Genomic DNA, 7,601 nt, shown 5'->3' with positions numbered 1-7,601 from the left:
CCCCTGCTCGAACTCGCTACTAGAACCAAAAGAAGAAGTGAACAAGAAGAATTAGAGGATGGGGAAGAAGATATCTTATCAAAGTGAAGACTAAGGTGGTGTTTGATTGCACTTTTCAAACGTCTGAATCTGAAAATGTTGCTTTCAAACGCCACCTTTGTTTGGTGTTGCATTTGAAATAAGGTCTAAAAAGTTTTTTTTAGATTTGAATTTTTTAGACTCAGGTCTGTCACTTAATGCACTCAGATGCATTTTAGACGTGATCGAAAGTCAAAAATACCCCTCCCATTCGACCTCTCTTTCTCATCTTCATACATCTCTCTCTCTCTCTCTCTCTCTCTCTCTCTCTCTCTATCTATCTATCTATCTTTTTCCGCCCTGTCTTCTGCCGCCACCGCTGCAACTTGCAACGACTCTCTCTCTTTCTCTCTCTCTCTCTCTCTCTCTCTCTCCCCCTTGTCTTCACGCCATCACCGCTGCAAGTTGCAGTAGTGGTTCTCTCTCTCTCTCTTCGCCTTGTTGCAACGGCAATTTGGTGAGTAATAATAGTTTATTGTTAATTATAAATTATAAATTATTAATAATTAATAATTAATTATTTTAGTATTTTTTATTAAACATTAATTCATTTTTACTATTTTTACTTGTGTTATTTATTAATTTTAATTATTTTTATTAACTAGTAAATTTTAATTATTTCATTAATTTTTAAAAAACATTTTAATTTTTATTTATGTAAATTATTAATTATTTTTATATTCATTAATTATTTTTTAATTTTAATTGTTTTATTTATTAATTAGTAATTATTAATTTATTTGTTTCAATATTATTTTGAGGTTGAAAATTATTTTTTATAAGATCATGCAAATTGAACTCAACATTTCCAAATAGTATGTTCTAGGGGTAAAATAGTAAAATCAGTAAATTTTAGATGGTAAAGGGTTGATCCAACACAAACAAACTTATGGATCCAGATCCTCTAAAATGTAGAAAAGCATCTATGTCTCTTTTCAGATTTCAAACACTTAATATATTTTTAACTTTTTAGATTTATCAAACGCCACCTAAGATTGCGGAAAACTGAAGCACCAGTTGAGGACTACTTCTCCCTGAGCTCAAAAGAACACTCTTCACAAATGACAATGTGAAATTGTTCTTCACCCACTTTTTATAGGACTCCTAACGGCCCATATCAAGGCAGATCAATGGCATTGATTCAATGCTGCTCTTTGATAGCTCAGGAAGATGAAACAACGCCTCCACTCTCCACATGCGTGTAGCCTCAGGGAAATGGAATGATGCACCCGTCGACCTGTTTCAGAAACTGCATGGGCGTCAAACCAATTGGTTCACCCAACTAACCGACTTCACTCTAGGTCACTCAACTCTAAAAGTATGCTCAACTAAAGTTCAAGTTCCTCATCTGAAAATTGCAGAGCTCTTCTACGCCATATCGTAGCCGAGCACTATATTCCTTGACTTCGGAAATGGGGGAGTGATGTTTGGGTTATGGTTGAGCTAGCCCTGGGTGCCATGTGGCATCCTTCATGGCTGTCTTATCTCCCCAGCCACATCAACACCACATATGATGGATATGCACGACTAAGAAGAAGAGCCCCGTATGGATAAGGAAGGAAACTCCGCTGGAGGAAAACTTATCTCGAAAACCTTGGTGGGTAATCTCATCCTGACAACCCCGGAAGCATCATTTGAATTGAACACAGATCTTTAGCTATAAATAATTAACCTCCGCTCAAGGTAAGGGACTTTTGACTCTTGATATTGCAATTTTACCTCTTCAGCTCAGATCAACATTATTCTTAACTACCGGGCTCGACGTCGAAATACCTACTCGAGAACAACTTGTTAGAGCCTATTTTCAGAATCTTATTGCATGAATTCATCTTTTCACGTCAATTTTACGAGTTGGTAACAATCTCAGTGCGATCTTGATTCGAAACAGCTCGGATCGAAAAACATCAAGAAAAAGTAACAAAAAACTGAAATAACAGAGTACGAGCGGATCATTCTTAATAAAGTACCGCGTTGGTGTGAAAGGACAACATTTTATATTTTGAACCGGCGATGTAAATGAATAATGAATTGTTAATTTGTCATATGGACCCACAAACTGAGCTGGAAATTGTCTATTAGCGTATGTGGGCGGTTTCCTCCCTATCGAGGCGAGATTCAGTGAACCCCTGGCTTCACGGGGTGCGTGAACCCTCCAATTGGAGGCGTGCACGTAGCCTCTTCGAGTCGTGCACGAAACCTCAATCGTTGTTAGCTTTAAATAACCGTTGTTGAACCGGGCGTGACGAAAACAAAATCAATCGAGACTCGAGACTCGAGAGCTCTCCATCCCTTCATTTCATCTCCCTCTGTTCCCCTCCCCCCATTTTCGAGTCACTCGAGCCATAGTTCAGGAACACAGAAACCGGTGACATCCTCACTGATTCACCGACCTGCGGTGAATCATTCAACCATATCCGGTGGTAACCGGGTGAATCATTCAACCATATCCAGCGGCAATCAGCGGCAAGCGGTAAGACCCTCCGGTAAGTGGCTTCCCCTTTTCCAGTGGACTTGGAACCTTGTTTTGAATCTTAAATGTGATTTTCTTCTTCTCTACAGGTCACCGGCGGCATCCTAACAAGCAAAACAACATGAAATAGTTGGAGAAGGAGAAGAAAATTACATTTGAGAAGAAGAAAATCACATTTACCGCTATTTTGAAAATTACATTTCAAAACAGGGTTCCAAGTCCGTCGGAGGAGAAGCCACTTACCGGAGGGTCTTACTGCTTGCGGCTGGATATGGTTGAATGATTCACCTGGTTACCGCCGGATATGGTCGAATGATTCGGTGAGGATGTCGCCGGTTTCTGTGTTCTCGTGCCGCCCGGTTTCCGCCCGGTTCAATCGATTAACGGTTACTTAAGCTAATGGCGATGGAGGTTTCGCGCATGACTCGAAGGGGCGACGTGCACGCCTCCTATTGGAGGGTTCACGCGCCCCGTGAACCAGGGGTCCAAAGAATCTCGCCTCCCTTATCAGTTATCACATACAGACAGGGCATGTGCCTTAGTCAACTAAATCATAAAAAAATAGCAAGAAAAAAATGATAGAGATAGCGTTTAAGAGAGAAACAGAAAGAAGAAGAAGAAGAAGAACAAGAAGAAGAGGAGGAGGAGGAGTTGTATGGAAAAAGGGCCGAGTGATGTCGCAGGGTGCTGTCATTAGTTATCTTCTCAAGAAGTTTGCGAACGAAGCAGGACTGCTGACTAAAGTAGGGAAAGAAGTCGAAGGATTGCGGTCTGAGCTGGAATTCATAAATGCCTTTCTAAATGAAGCTGATAAAAGGGGAGAGACCGATGAAGTAATAAAAACCTGGGTGAAACAAGTATGGGATGTATCTTACGACATCGAAGATGTTCTTGACGAGTTTGTTCTTCGAATCAAACGATTCCATGGCCGTGGTTTCATTCATTCTCTGCAGAAAACAGTTCAACGTGCCAAGGAGATTAAACGCCGACATCAAATAGGCACTCAGTTAAAAGAACTTAATAAAAGGGTCCGTGAAATAAGAGAGAGATGCGATAGATATAGTTTTAACACCCCAAGAGGAGGAGAAAACTCCAACGATGCTGGGTTTAGTAGGCGAATGTCTTCTCGATTCAACGAAGAAACTCAACTAGTAAGCATCGATAGGCCCAGTGAACAACTGATTGGCTGGCTAGAAAAAGGAGAATCAAAACTCACAGTGATCTCTGTGGTTGGCATGGGAGGAATAGGCAAAACAACCCTTGTCGAAATGGTTTTTAACAAGGTGGAAGAGCATTTTGATTGCCATGCTTGGATCACCGTATCAAAGTCTTTAGTATTGAGAAGATCATGAAACGAATGATAGAGCAATTGTACACAGAAAGAAAAGAGTTACCTCCTCAAGGACTCGATACAATGGAAAAGGACAAGATGATGAAATTACTGCACGATTACTTACAGTCGAAGAGGTACGTAGTTGTCTTAGATGATGTTTGGACTAGTATCAAGGTCTTAGAAGACACAATGATCAAGATAAAATGTGACAAAACATTGCAAGGCGTTAATAATTTTGCTCACAAAGAGCAAATTAAACTTAAAAAAAGGAAGATGAAAAACATTGGTGAGAGTTATGTGATTATTTAGGGGTGTGGTCCCAATGAGGGAGATGGGAGTGGAGGTCCCATCAAGTAAAGTGATGCAAGAAGATGTAGTAGGTGGATGAGCGCTATGAATGAGGGTGGGGTTTGAGACCATGTGGTCCGTAGCCCCAATGTCAATGACTCAAGATGCATGTGGCCCAAATGACAAAAGACTCAAATGGTTACCTACGAAATTGGCAGCAGGAGAAAGGGGCTTCGTGTCTTTAAGCAATTTGAGAAGCTGGTTGTACTGCTCCATTGTTAACTGAGGTGTGGATGGTTGATTACTGTCGTTGGATTCTGGCGCAGATTGCTTGGGTCGCGAACAATTAGAACAACGACTGCCCTTGTTGTTTGGAGGGTAACCGTGTAATTTATAGCAGAAATCCCTTTTATGACCAATAATGTTGTAGTATGTACAACGATCCTTAGAGCGAGGTTTGTTGTTTGGATGTCACTCTGCAGAGGTAGTAGAAGAAAGATCCTCGGAGAGCAGCGGCATCAGTCGCACTAGATTGGTCAGGAATAAGCTTGTGGTTTTCATCTTGAAGAATGAGAGAGTAAGCCTTACCAACACTAGGCAAGGGGTCCATCAACAGAATCTGAGAGAGTAAGCCTTACCATCACTCTGCCCAAATGCTTTATTTATTTATTTTTTTAATTTCAACTGTCAAAAAAAAAAATATATATATATATATATATATATTTGAAAAAGAAGTTATTAATTAATATCCTTGAGAGTGCGCGTAATGGGCAACTGGACCAAGTCTTCTGACAATCAATATCACCCAGATGCATAAAGAAATCACTCAAATTTTATGAATAATGGCTGGCATCTCGGAATAATCAAATGATAAATGTTAATACAAAGCGGGACACATTTCGGATTGCTCGACCTTCCATGGTTAGTGTGAGCAGAGAAGACAATTCGGTAAAGCAACCCATGGTCGACCTTTCCCCCACATATAGTGGGATCTTACCGTGTTCATGGTTTCTTAGTAGAAAATCGAGCACTTCAAAATGTATTAATTTTCCAGACTTTCAGGTAAAAATGGCTGTTCAACAAGTAGGCTGGATTCACACGGTTTACTCAGGCGTGACCTTTCCCACGAGATCATTACCCTTCCAAGAGCTGTATAATTATTAAAAAATTGTACCTGTCAACTATATATTATATGTTGAATATGCCATACATTATACCTGCCAACTAACTATATATTAGATGGCAAAAGCTTCATATAAGCTATTCTTTTTTTTTTTGATAAAAAAGCTTCCTATAAGCTGAGGCTTCCTCAAGGCTGTTGTCAGTTTTTGTGGCACGGTGCTGGGGGATCTGTGGCACGTCTGCATGTAGCACCCATCAGCTTTACCAATGCATCATCCTCTGCACCTGCAGCTGCCTCCCTTATACTTGTTGCTACAAGTACTGGATCCATCTGCAAAAATGATAATGCCAATAAGGTTGTTAGAATAGTGGATTAAGTAATAATTAGAATATTCTAAACCACTCAATAATCCCCTGCCTCTTTGTAGCTAATATTTGGGAATGGTGTTTCTCTCTCTTCTGGTAGATGGTCTCCTTCTGATAAGATGACTTCGCACCTTCATTACTCACATTCCCTTTTGTTCTATCCCTTGAATATTTATTTCTAATCTACATTTAGCGGGTAGATGTTCTATCCCTTGAATATTCGGGTAGATTGATTAATGGAATCTCCAATCTACATTTAGCGGCCATCCTTTTGTTCTATCCCTTGAATATTTATTTCTAAATTGTGGTTTATTATTAGGAATGCAAATCATGAATTGATCATGACTATAATCCTTTCATTTATGTGTTCATTTACATATATCTAATTTAATAATTTACTACATATTCAATTTCCAATGCAAATTAACGATGAATGTCCAGACCGACCGTCGAAAACAGGAAGAGAAATCTTTTTCTTGGTTTTTGCACAATCAGAGAAACAGAGATCAGATGAAAATTGTACAACTGTCATTTGGTGCAATTTGGTGATACAATGAGGAATTCGATCGTACCACATGCAACAATTTGGAAAAGTGGAAAAGAATTTTGTTTCTCCGGCCGGCCAAAGACTTCACCACCCAATTCGATTTAATTTGAGAACAAGTCAACTGTGACTTATCACTTATGGGTTAAGATCAGGTGAGCCCAGCCCAAGCTTTTGCATTAGTTGTGGCTTGAATATTCAGTAGTCGAGTTTTCTCTTAATCTAGAAATTTAGTCTTGACTCTAGGGGCCGGTTGGGCTTGATTTTGCCCCCAGTACCTCAACCCCAACCCAATCCAAAGCGAAACCTACATGTATACACAATAACAAAGCAAATTCTTGGTGCGGACAAACCGGAAGAGTATGTTAATCCCTTTGTTAATATTTTAATTGCGCATGTAATCGATTACTGCTTCATGTATTTACGTCGTTTATAATATTTAGTGATCATATTCTAACCCATCTGCCATAATATTAAATTAATAATGGCTTCTTAATATGTTATAATAGGGAAACAAAAGCCATCAAGAGTTTGATCCAGGAGAGGCAACAAGATTACATAGAAGCAAGTCGTGATTCCACAACAGGATTACACAGTAAAATAATAAATGAAGGATCTCCAGCAGTTCTTACAAATTTCACAGTAAACATCTACGGGCTAGTGGTGCCAATGCTGCTCAGATGTTGCAAGAAGAATTTTTTTAAGACATTTCCACAAGAAAATCATAATGTGGGAGATGACTCCAGAACATCCTGGTTGTTCACGAGTTACAATCTTGAGTCTGGGTGGGGTGGTAAATTTGGCAATGAGCAGTGCACATCCCCAATAATCTGTCACTGACAATGTTACCAGCAAAGTTTGCTGGATAATCTGAATCGATGCCACAGTTCTGCCATCAAAGTGTTGATATAAAACTTCAGGGATCCACTGCATTGTTGTATGATTAATGAACTAAGCAAACTTAATTCTATTAGACTATTTATTCAAGAGCTCAGTAACCACTGGGTCAACAATGCAAGATCCCACTGCATTGTTGTTGGACCTGGGATGTTTTTACTTGCATTAGATCCATGGATATAAGTGATGAAAGAACTAGAAGATAGATTTATGAATGATCAATCAAATCCATTAATCCATTAACAACTTATGTCAAAAAATGATTTTTTATTTGTGGTAATTTCGAGAAATAAAAATACTAAACAATGAATAACTATTTTAGTTATTAAATTCTTTTATTGAATATGACAAGATATGTATCTTAGAAATTCAAATGGATCCGATGCTTTTTAAATTAATATATAACATTTCTGTAAATCATTAGCTAATAATTTAATTTACAACAAACAGTCAAGCAAGAACATATTGATTACTTATATAATTAAAAAGTATTACTTACGAGA

At 38.7% G+C, this 7,601-nt stretch overlaps 1 long non-coding RNA gene across 2 annotated transcripts; it reads left to right on the top strand.

Moving 5' to 3' along the window:
* The first annotated feature begins 2,046 nt into the window (after nucleotides 1-2,046).
* Nucleotides 2,047-7,180, top strand: LOC104608514 (uncharacterized). 2 transcript variants are annotated; one of them, XR_016076078.1, is made up of 4 exons: nucleotides 2,047-2,561; nucleotides 2,638-4,796; nucleotides 6,099-6,356; nucleotides 6,711-7,180. It is a non-coding gene; the product is annotated as an uncharacterized LOC104608514 (long non-coding RNA). The 2 variants fall into 2 exon arrangements; XR_016076077.1 differs by lacking the exon at nucleotides 6,099-6,356 and having other exon boundaries at nucleotides 2,051-2,561; nucleotides 6,711-7,176.
* The last annotated feature ends 421 nt before the right edge of the window (nucleotides 7,181-7,601 follow it).

The sequence above is a fragment of the Nelumbo nucifera genome, chromosome 5 (assembly GCF_055504915.1).
Source record: "Nelumbo nucifera cultivar China Antique chromosome 5, China Antique-T2T, whole genome shotgun sequence".
NCBI lineage: Eukaryota > Viridiplantae > Streptophyta > Magnoliopsida > Proteales > Nelumbonaceae > Nelumbo > Nelumbo nucifera.
The sequence above is the reverse complement of the archived record's forward strand: the minus strand, read 5'-3'. Positions and strand labels throughout refer to the sequence as shown.